This window comes from Petaurus breviceps, unplaced genomic scaffold, assembly GCF_028583685.1.
Source record: "Petaurus breviceps papuanus isolate PSGF00001 unplaced genomic scaffold, PetGlider_PUasm1.0 90564, whole genome shotgun sequence".
Classification (NCBI taxonomy): domain Eukaryota; kingdom Metazoa; phylum Chordata; class Mammalia; order Diprotodontia; family Petauridae; genus Petaurus; species Petaurus breviceps.
Window position 1 is genome coordinate 2,911,512 of NW_027187275.1, and position 12,875 is coordinate 2,924,386.

A 12,875-nucleotide genomic window follows, 5' to 3' on the forward strand; every position below is an offset into this window, starting at 1 on the left:
TCCCTTCCTTCCTTCCTTCCCTTCCTTCCTTTCCTCCCTCCCTCCCTTCCTCCCTTCCTTCCTTCCTTCCTTCCTTCCTTCCTTCCTTCCTTCCTTCCTTTCTTACTGAAGCCAATTTTTACACAGTTCATTTTTTGCTTAGTTTTTTATTACCACGTAAATATACAAACATTCAGAGAAGCATAGATTAGTTCTCCAGGGATATTGCTGACTTAATCTCATGTGCCATCAAGAATCCCATGCTTTCCTCATCTGTTATCAATGTAATATTTTGTATTCATCAAGAAGAACGCGATTTTGTTGGGGGAACCAATTGGTGCCGCTGTCAGCTTTTCATGTGTGTGTCTCCATCATTTGTGCAGTTTGATAGGTTTGGGAAATTTCTGCAGAGTCTGAGTCAGAATGAGTCCTAGGAGAGGGGCGACATGATCTATATTCTTTATTTAAGAACCTGCGCCTAATGACCAATATCTACATCAGAAGTATGGTTTTTATGTTTTCCCTTTAAATATAGATCAAGCAAGGCTGCTAACTCATATGTCTTCTCTGTCAAACATTTAATTTATTATGGTTTTCATTGAAAGCTTGAGACTAGAGGGACCTATTGGCTAGCAAAAGAGAATGAATGTCTTCCCTGCCCCCTTTTTTATATTTAACCAAATTCTAATTCAGCTAGGAGGAGACAGCAAATTGGAGTTGAAAATGGACAATTTGAAAAGTCCCAGTAGTTCTTGGATGAGTGATGAGATGTGTGCACTCATTTAAATAATTATTGCATTACATTTTCAAGGTGCATCTTACTTATAATTTGATAACTGTTTATCTCACTCATTGTAGTTTAGACAGTTCACTGGGAAAGGAAGTTAAAGAGGGAAATTTGCATAGATAGTTGCTATCAGGGATTCTAATACAGTGGAAATTTTTTCGGTATCGTTATTGGGGAACCTGATATGTCAGACTTTCCTCTATATAATTAATATGTTTTGGGGGGATTATTTGGTCTGTGGAATATTAAAACTTTACCCCCTCCTCCCTGTGGTGGGGGTATTATGCTCTTATTTCAAGCTCCAAATGAGGACCAATGCAGGACAGCACCTTCTTTAAAATTTATAGTCTTAACTTGGGGATACTGAGAGGCAAAAAGAGGTACCTAGGGTCACACAGACAGTACATGTCAGAGGTGGGACTTAAACCCAGATCTTCCTGACAATGAGGCTGGCTTTTTAGCGATGCTCCAAAGCGCCTCTCAGAGCCCTTATGTTATAACACTCATCCTTACAGGGCAGGAACACCATACAGTAGGAGTGTGTTAAAGTAAAAGGAGCATATTTGGCTCAATGTAAAGGTGAACTTCCTAAAAAGCAGAGCTGTATGAAAGCATAATAAGCTGCTTCAGGGGGTAGTAGCTTAACCCTGCTGTAGAAAGGATTCTTGTTTAGAATTGGACTGGACTTAATGGCCTCTGAGGCTCCTTCCAAATTTGAGAGGCTGTGATTCCTTGAATTATTGCAATGACAATTATTGTAATTAAGGCACTGAGCAGAAAGTAGGGACGAATTCTTTTTTTCCCTTCTAAATCGGCGGAGTGCTTCTCTGCTCTGGATCACCCAGAATGCAAAGGGGATTAAACAGAGAATAATTCTCTGGAAGATCTTTCCCAAATCCAAGAATCTCTTGCCATTTTGCTAGCAGTACTCAATATGGTCTAGCTTCTCTAAATTGTAAAATGGGCTGGAGTTTTATAGGCTGGCATATATTTGTGAGGACCCTCCATAGGTTTTGGTAGTCCCTGTTTGTGTAAAAGTAACTTTCTCTAAACTCTACAGAATTGTAGCTTTTCACACAGATAAGCAGACACCAAAGGCAACAGTGTATCAGATGGTTTTGCCATCTAATATTGTTTTCTCCGTTTTACAAATGTGAAAAGTCAAAGACACATCTGGAAATGGGGAGCAGAGATAGAACAGGAGTAAAGAATAGCCCAAGTTTCAACATATAGGAGGGAGGAGTGCAGTGAAAAACATTTTTAATATTATTTTAACTAAACATATTTTTTAAAAAAATATTTATTTTTAGTTTTCAACATTTACTTCCATAAGATTTGAGTTCCAAATTTTCTCCCCATGTCTCCCCTTCCCCCACATCAAGCCAGCAAATAATTTGATATAGGCTCTATATATACATTCATATTCAACCTATTTTCACATTAATCATGTTGTAAAGAAGAATTAGAACCAATGGGAGAAACCATGAGAAAGAAGAAACAAACAAAAAAGAAAAAAAGAGAAGGCAAATTATATGCTCCAATCTGCATTCAGACTCCATAGTTCTTTTCCTGGATGTGGGCAGCATTTTCCATTATGAGTCCTTTGGAATTGTCTCATATCTTTGCATTGCTAAGAAGAATTAAATCTATCAAAGTTAGTTATCACACTTTGTGGTTTTTACTGTGTAAAATGTTCTCCTGGTTCTTCTCACTTCACTTAGCATCAGTTCATTCAAGTCTTTCCAGGTTTTTCTGAAATCTACCTGCTCATCATTTCTTATAGCATAATAGTATTCCATTACATTCATATACAATAACTTGTTCAGCCATTCCCCAATTGATAGGAATCTCCTTAATTTCCAATTCTTTGCCACCACAAAAAGAACTGCTATAAATATGTTTGTACATGTGTGTCCATTTCCCATTTATATGATCTCTTTGAGATAAAGAACTAGAAGTGGTGTTGCTGGATCAAAGGGTATGCATACTTTTATAGCTCTTTGGGCATAGTTTCAAATTGCTCTCCAGAATGGCTGGATCAGTTCACAACTCCACCAACATTACATTAGTGTTCCAATTTTCCCATCTTTTTTCCAGTATTCACCATTTTCCTGTTTTGTCATGTTAGAACATATATGTTTTTAATGCCAACAAAGGGGACAAATTCAAAGACTCAAATCCTTCCTTCTACGAAAGGCCTTTTTCTTCCCCCCCAACACACACACACACACACACACACACACACACACACCCACACCCTGCTAGTCCCTTCCCTCTGAAATTAACTTCCATTTCCATTTGTCTATATCTTGTGTGTACATAGTTATTTTTATGTTCGACTTGTGTAACGTGCTGAGTAAAGGGAGACTTTAAGCCCCTTGAGGGAAGGGACTGTACAACTTCTTTTTTCCTTTTGAATCTCCAGATTTCTGAAAAATCATCTTTATGGGACATTCTAGGAAAACTCAAGTGACACTTGGGAACAGATTTTTTTCCTGGGGAAGTAAGGGTTATTAAAGACAGCACAAATATCTATAGTAATTAATCTGCTCTTGTTTACATGTTATGGCATGGTGCTCAGCATCTGGGAGAAAGTAGGTGATTAAGAAATGCTTGTCCTTTGATTGAGGTTAGTTCTTTTACTTCAGAAATTCTAAACTTTCACTAAACTTATTTCACTTCATAATGAATTTCACTTGATAGAGGATCATTTTGTAGTAAGAGTTCAGTGAATATTTAGGGTTATGGTAATTGTGGTCAAAATTGTGGTAGAAGGCCAGCAGACTTGTAAACTTTGGGGAAGGACAAATCTAAGCTAAAGAAATGTTTGTGATCCAGCCTCAGACACTTAACACAAAAACTAACCATGTGACCTTGGGCAAGTCACTTAACCCCAATTGCCCTCCAAAAAGCAAAGACAAAGAAATGTTTGTGGTAATTAGTACTATGACATTTGTTTTTGTGACCACCTCCTCCCTTGTGGGGATATATGTGACATATCTTACTATAGAACCTCCATTGCCCCTCATTCAACAAAAAATAGAACCTTTGTGAATGTGAAAAAAACTTTGGGAGGTGGTATTTACATACAGGTGGAAGGATAAAGGAAATAAAGGTAGAAAACATGGGAAGATCAAATAGCTGATATTGAAAAGAAAAGAAGACAATAAGATATGGGGGGGAAATAAAGGGTTAATAGAGTAGAGTCATCCAACTCTTTCCCCTTCCTCCCATAGGAAAATTGAGTGTAAGAATTTTCTTTTTATTAAATTATACATGAAGTTTTGCTAGTGTTAATACACAAGCACTCAGGCTTAAGTCTGAGCTAAACATAGGATTGATTTATTGACAAAAATTTACAGAAGAGAGAATATCAGTTGCAATGTTCTCTCTCTACTCCTCTGTTCACATAGATATTACCATAAGCTAATTCTTCAAAATGGAGAAATGATCCATATGGGTGTGACCAGCACCCTACATCACTAAGGTGAGGATCCATAACATGGCAAACTCAGAAGAAGACTAGATATGATAATTCCCTGAAAAGCACAGCCCTCAGCCTCAATCTATTTTTTTTTGCTCTGAGGCAGCCTCCACCAAGGCAACATCTTATAATCTATTGATTCATACTGTATTAATAGTCTACTAAAACTCTGTGAACTAAATGACTTTAGCCCAAGACACAGTAGTCAATGATTATAGCAATCTACTGTTGGATAAACCCAAAGACTCCAGCTTCTGGGAAAAGAACTCACTAGTTGAGAAAAACTGGAAATTAGTATAGCAAAAACTGGGCATAGACCAACATCTGTCACTGTATGCCAAAATAAAGTACAAATGGATACTTGATTTATATATATGTTTCATATCTCAAATATACAAAGAGCTTTGTAAAATCTATATAAATGCAAGTCATTTTCCAATTGATAAATGGTCAAAGGATATGGACAGGCAGTTGTTAGAGAAAGAAGTCAAAACAGTTTATAGTCACATGAAAAAATGCTCTAAATCATTATTGATTAGAGAAATACAAATTAAAACAAACTTGAGATATCATTTGACACCTATAAACTTGGCTAAAATAATTGAAGGGGAAAATGACAAATGTTAGAGGGAATGTGGAAAAATTGGGACACTAATTCCTTGTTGGTAGAATTGTGAACTGATCCAGCCATTTTGGAGAGCAATCTGGAATTATGCCCAAAGAGTTTTTAAGATGCCTATATTCTTTGACCCAGTGGTACCACTACTAGGTCTATTTCCAAAGATGACTAGGGAAATAGGAAAAAAACTTTATATGTTCTAAAAAATTTATAGCAGTTGTCTTTGTGGTGGCAAAGAACTAGAAATTTCAGGGATGTCCATCAATTGGGGAATGACTAAACAAGTAGTGATATATGCTTGTGATAGAATATCACTGTCCTATAAGAAATGAAGAGATCAGTGATCTTTGAAAAATCATGGATAGACTTGCAAGAAATAATGAAGAGTGAAATGAGCAGAACCAAGAGAACATCTCTACGGTAACAGCAATATTGTTTTAAGAAAAACTTTGAGCAAATAAGTAATTTTAACTACTACAAATACTCAAATTAACTACAAAGGAGATATGAAAGAAGATGTTATTTGCATCCAGAGAAAGAAATAATAGATAGAAGTATGTAGAATGATTTTACACACACATATTTGTGTCTGGTGGTAGCCATTTCTAGAGTGGGGGGGGGAGGAGAGGGAAGAAAAAGAGGAAAAAATAACTACATGATAACTTTTTATATATTTAAAAGTAATAACAAGGTCAACATAATTGATTCACAGTTTCATGGGCATTCATCTTTTTTAAAAAAATAAACTGTTATGGAAATGCTTTTTTTATTCCATAAATTAAAAATAAAAAAAAGAAAAAAAAACCAGTTTTCAGTTTTGAATTCTCTCCCTTTTCCCTTCTTAAAAAAACCAAATATCTCATTTGACCTTCACAATAACCATGGGAGATAGGTGCTATATCAAAGTTGAAGGAACTGAGGCAGATAGAGGTTAAATCACTTGCCTGGGGTCACCTAGCTAACATATGTGAAGCTAAATTTTAACCCAGGTCTTTCTGACTCCACACCAAGCTACTGATGCACTGTGACAACTTGTTGCCTCTTAAATGACTTCTTAAAACTTTGTGAAAGATTTCTAACAGTAATGCAAGTTAATTCATCATTTATTAAGTGATAAGGTTTTGTTTAATAATATTTATTTAATAATATTAAATAATTTATAATTATTAAATTTTTATTTAATATAAATATATTTATTTATAGATATTTATTTAATATAAATATTTAATTAAATTAATAATTAAAAATAATTTGATAATTTAATAATATTTAATAACATAAGATTATGTTCAAGGTCTGTGCTAGGCAGTGACATCTGAGAAGTACTTTGAAGGTGGGGGACAATTACATTATGTTATACTTGTCAGAGTAAAAGAATGTCACTCAAATACTGACCCTGTAATACTATGATGTCAATCATGAGAAATAGGTAAAAAGTGGTGATATACTGGATAGACAGCTGGCCTTAGGGTCAAAAAGACTGGGTTAAAGTTCTACCTTTGACCTATACTGGTGTGTGACATTGGTCAAGTCATTTAACTTCTTATGACCTGCTTCCTTTCCACCTCCCTGAAAACTCTCTAAATTGTTGAGAAGGTACTGATCTTCATTGGCAAAGTTCCTCAAAGGATGCTCCCTACACAAATGAAATCTTAAGTCAAGTCAAATAAAAATAAATCCTATCAGCTGGAATTAACCAAATTAGGTGAAATAAGAATGCAAATTAAGTATAGAAAGTAAAAGTCCTGAAGATACTGAAAAATCTATACAACCTGAATGCCAGAAAGGCTATCTAATAATGAACAAAATGGTAAAAATCATATTAATGTGTCAAATCAGTATGAGAAAGAGATGGGGATATTTTCCAGAAAGCTCTTTTTTAAAATTTCATGGCACATATATAACTAATAGGCCAATTTGATCAAAAATAGTAATTCAAAACAGTGTCTGTTATATACAACATGCATAAACATATTCTCCTTCCAATGACTCCCCATCACCTCCAGATTTAAGTATAACCCTTCATAACTTGTCCCCCTTCTGGTATTCTTACACATCACATTCCTTTCCCCCAACATATTCTGCAATCCACTGACATTGGCTTCCTTGCTACTCAGACAAGACACTTCAGTGGACTCTAAGCAAAAGAGATTTCCTGCCAGTGATGCAAAGAATATCTAATACAGATGATGGACCACAAATAGACCTTTCAAGTAAAGAAGACCCTGTATACCATACCCTGCTCATATAAATGACTGGAGAAGATTTAATCTATGGATAACAACTTTTCTGTCCAATGATAGTATACAAACACATCCCTCAGAACAGAGTGGTACTGCTAGTCAGCCTGGGCCCCTCATATGATCAGATTTATGTGCATATGACTATAATCCTGATGAAGATTATGATCAGCCCATGCTATCAGCTCACAGATATAGGGGGCTGATAGAACAACAGGACAGAAGAGGATTAGGACTATCTACCCAGTGATCAGACTAACATGATATACCATGTGTAAGTAGGAAAATGATTACTTATGTAGCAAGATGATGATGATATATGATAATGACCTTATAATGTGTACATATGTTCATTGATGCACATACTAAGTATGCATCTTTTATCATATTTTCTTTTTTTTGCCTTGTATTGATGCTATGCTTGTTTATAATTCCATTTGTTGACTTAGTTGCTACTGGCTAAGTGCATATAGTCTAATATTTGGCTTATATTATTATTCTGTATGGCAACTGTTTGCTGTTTCTGCTATACTTACTAGCTTTATATATGCATGTATATTTGTACATACATACATACATACATACATATATATCTATATCTGTGAAATGTGCATTTAATGCATTCTGCATGTAATTTAGATCTGAAGCCATGGAAGCAGGCTGTCAAGTGATGTCTTAGATTGTACTATGTCTTTTGCATGTATCACTGTCTAATTGCTGTACATAATGTTCAAAGATAACTACCCAAGGTTCTGGGTTAATCACCTGTGTTATGTTATGCATTGATGTATATTCATTGCTATGTTGCTTAAATATAGATGCTAGGTCTATTGCAGTTGATTTTGCAAGGGACTGAAAAAGTCTAAACCCTGGGGAAGAATGTAATACCTCTTATGGAGTGGGAAACTAAAAATACTTCTTGAATTTGGAGTTTTTCACTCATCTCTTCAGGCGAAGAAATATTATGGCTTGGGACTGAGGCAGCATCAAAAAAATTGTTTGTTGTTCAGACATTTTTGAGTCATGTCCAGCTCTTTATGACCTTATTTGTAGTTTTCTTGGCAAAGATACTGGAATGGTTTGCTGTTTCCCTCTTCAACTCATTTGACAGATGAGGAAACTGTGGCAAACAGGGTTAAGTGACTTGCCTAAGGTCATACATATAGTGTCTGAGACCAGAGTCTTCCTGACTCCAGGCCCAGTACTCTATTCACTGTACCATTTAGCTGCTCCAATATCAAAAAGAGAGTCCTCCAGAAGGAAGAGAAGGACACACTGAAAAGCAGGAGGTGGTAGTGTTTTACCCACAGCTACATGACAACAGTGGTGGTGACAAGAGTGGGACGGGCAGTTGACAGGTGGTCAGTGGTTCTTTTCTCCAAACCCATGTATCCAAGGAGAATAAAGAGATGAAAGTTTATCATAGCCTCTTGATGAAGGAACCTGAAGTTATGAGAAAAAGTAAATACACTGTGGAAAAGGTGAAGGAATTGACAATCCTTATCATATTCCCCTATGTTCAGCTTTGCACAATTAATACCTGTTTCTGAACCATGTTATTTTATGGTTTAAGTCTAATAATTGATTAGATCTAATCTTATTTTTCCTTAAACACCTGTGGTTGATCCTGGCCTTGTGAGCCTCTTTTTAATGACATGAGGGCTCTGGAATGGGTCAGGAAGCAATATAAGCAAAAGTGATCTTTCCTGGCATAGGACTTGAATCCCAGTCCTAACCATGGTTGCTCAACAATTTCTCTCTAATTGGGGGCATCATTGGGAGTCATTCATATGTTTCATGACTCCATTCCCAAAAGAAGACTTGATAGGAATCTGGGTCTCAAATTCTGCCCCATAAGGCCATGAGCCTAACCTGTTGTTTACAATAGCAACAGGGCCCTCAGCTCCAAAGCAACACCTACTTTTAGTTATTCTTGAATGACCTTCAGATAATGGCTCAGTAGGATCATCTTGTTACCTTCATTTATATTGATTTTAAAGTATTTATCTTTACTTTTTGAAATGATACTACTCCTACACAACCATCATCCTTTCTCATGAGGTTTTACAAATGAGTTTAGATTCCAAATAGTGACCATTGGCAGCCATCCCTCTTTTTGTCTACTGACCAAAACATATTTTTAGTCCTTTTCATCTCATTGTTATGGCAATCTTATTTCATTGGCCAAAATCACTATAGTTAGAGTTGATGTCATTAATTTTCTTCATTGCTAATTTTTTATTTTCATAATGATTAAATAATTCTGGGTTAAGTTATTCTATTTATCCTTAGCAACTGATGCATAAGCTGAATTACTTTGATGGTGGTCTGCCTCCCAAAGAGAATCTAGGAGCCACCCTCTCATTTAACTATAGCTGCCTTCTTTCTTCTGGTTTCATTTTTATAGTAAGAATGTCAAGATTGATTTGATAGTTAGCTAGGTTACAAAGGAAGCACTGACCAAGCATAGTACGGACTACCCAGAGAGGCAAGTATGTGGCAATATTCCACTCCCACCCCAACCATTCTACCACTGTCACTGCAAAAAACAAAAGGGAGCCACACAAGACTGAGAGAAATTTTTATTTTTCTTCATTTCATTGGTTGCCAAACATTGCCCCTCCTCATTTCCATTTATTACCAGGAGGCCAGTCTCCCGATGATATCTCTTTCTGTAATTACCTGCATTGCTCCTTAGAAAACAGATTTAGTTTTTTTTACCAGGGTCATACCTGAAGCCTTTCCAGCATGGCAAAACCTGCTAGATATTACATTTTGGCATAATCTTCAAGAACTCAGGGTCATTTCTGCACCTCAGTGATGTATCTGAACAGAATTTTGTTGGAGTTTATACTTAATGGATCAAATACTTCACTGTAACACAAAAATTCCTAGCAAATATATTCCCAGCCTACTCTCAAACCTAAGTCTGATCTCATCCTTCTTAAACAGAAGGCATCACATATTTAGCAACATAAGAGAATAGAAGTGGCCCTTTTAAATTAGGGGTTCATGACTTTTTTGTATGTATCACGCACCTCTTTGGAAGTCTGATGCATATGGACTGATATGGATAAGTCTGATATGGACTCCTTATAATAATATTTTTTAATGCACAAAATCAAAAGGAAATCAATTATACTGAAATAAAAATGCATTTTTTCCCATCCAAGTTCCCTTCAATCCGGAGGTGTGTTGGTAAATTTTTAATAACCAGCACTGCCAGGGGAGGGGGAAGAAGTACACATGACACACTTCTCAGTTTAATTTGCATTCTTAGCATTTTCTCCAACTTTCTTAAATCTGGATAAAAAGAAATTCCTAGTATGCAGCATTTGCCAATTTCTGGAGTGTAAATGCTCATGCTGAAAATGTAACAATTGGCTTTTGTGAACCATTCTAGCACACCCCTTCTTAAGTCTATTCATGGACCCTTTGGGAATCTATCAACCCCAGAGTAAGAACCTCTGCTCTAAGTATAGGTCAATTATATTTATCTAATTTATATAAAGTATTCATAACTTCAATCATCCAAAAATGTTCAAACATTAATATGAAACAATATGTTCACTAAGGAACCAAAAGACTCATCCAAAAGTTCCAGGGAGTTGTAAAGAACAACATTATTTATTCAGTAATTATTGAAACATCTACCCCAAGGCACTGTGCCATTTATACTACCTTTGTTGATTTTTGCAGTCTTTGACTAAGTTCCACACTTGTGGCTTGTTCACATCTTGCAAATTTGCAAAATAGACACAGGTAGGTATAATGAGAACTGTAGAAGATTTGATGTTCTGGTGGAAAGCAATTCTTCATTTAAAAGAAATTGCTAATTATAATATCAAGAACAACGAATATAAATGTCACATTTTCAGGCCTCTTTATTTAAACCATTTATTGTTTTACCAAATTACACTGTTAGCTCTCCTAAACAGAACAAAATATGACTTGCAAGTTAAAGGTGATGAACCCAAATATTAATCACTCTATGTAAAGATATGTGTCTACATAAAAAAAAAACACATTAAATAACTCCTTCATCTCCTGGAATCTTTCTCCAGTAGCGTAAAATAATCCTTAGCCTCAGTGAGTATAATTTAAACATACTAAAGGAAAATAGAGACTAAAGACTTTGAGTTTGAACAAAATTCAAATTGAACCAGTGAATGAAAGTAATACCTTTTTCTTTTCCAGAAAAGTATGAAGCTATCAAAGAGGAAAATGTCACTGTGTATATCAAGAGACTTATTGGCATCCTGAAATCAAAGTTCAGTAAATAGAACCCATTTCAGACAATTAATAACTACACAATACCAGTCTAAATATACAGTTTTGGAACTATAAAATGACCATAACAGATTAAGGAAATATACTAACAAAAACTCATAAAATATTTATAGAGATATTTTTGGAACAAGTGGACATTTTGGTCAAGCACTAGCAATAGTAAGGACTGATGATAGGTATGCAGTGTTGGATTTGCTTCCTTTTATCAAAAGTGGTTTGCCTCTGTATGGAGCCCATAAAATAAATATTCAAGAGTGGAATCAAAAGGTCTTCCATGGGGGCCATCCACATGAATACAGCAACATAGTGGCAAAGAAGCTTCCAAATATTCCTGAATCATGCGAATCTGTTTTTGGAAAGGGGTTTGTGATGGCAATTCATATACTGGGTCATTATCACTAGAAATTTCATAATGGTTATTGTTAAGGAGCCTAGAATTAGTAATCAATAGTGATTAGATGAAGGAGAAGAAACTGCAATACGCTGCTCTGAACTGTAAAAATTGAGAGTCTATCAAATACCTAGCAAGACATTACCTAGTAGATCAATTATACATCAAAAGTTTGCTATCTTTTATAAAGTGACAGATAAAAACATCCACTTTTCAAATTCAGATTTCCAAATACCGTAAGGGACTAACTGATAAGTCATACTGAAACTTGGGAGTCAATTGTTCCCATTGACTATTGAAAAATAAACACATTGGTTGGAGTTTGTGAGCTATAATAAATGAGTATGGGCACACAGAGTACTTGGAGCCTAGGGTATCATCCTCCAGGGAATCTGTTCTGTGAGAAAAACTGGGTGGGTTGTCCCCTTTGAGCTATTTCACAAGTTGGAGGGTTTGTTCCCTGGAGAATGTCTTTCTGAAGTGCAAGGTACTCTCTCGGTCTGTATTCTTAAACTATAAATCAGAAACCCCAACCAATAAGTTTTCCTTTCAATAGTCAGCCAGAAGTTTCAAGTATCTCAGAACAAAGACTTTTTTTATTAGAAGAGCATATTTAGAAAATTTATAGTACAGTGGAACATTTAGAAAGATGATTTAATAATGCTTTAAAGATTCCAATACAAGATTACATAGATTTGCACATTTATTTATAACAACAGCCTAGTGAATTAAGTACTTTTGGTATTATGCTCTTCATTTTAGACACAAGGACACAGAAGTTAAGCAAAGTTAAGTGACTTTTCCATGGTCACACTAGTGATATTTCTGCTACTACTACTACTACTACTACTAATATATCCCTTTACTATTAATATGTCTCAGAGGCGTACTCACATATTCCTGATTTCAGGTCTAATACTCTATAATACCCACTCTGCACCATGTCCCTACTATCACTCTTGAAATCATATTATATGGATGGTTGCCAAAGCATAATGCTAGCCCTATGTATGTAGAATTTGTATTCAAAGATATCTGTTGTTACTAGAGGTAATTTGTTAAGTAGGTAGAATCTGCCCATTATG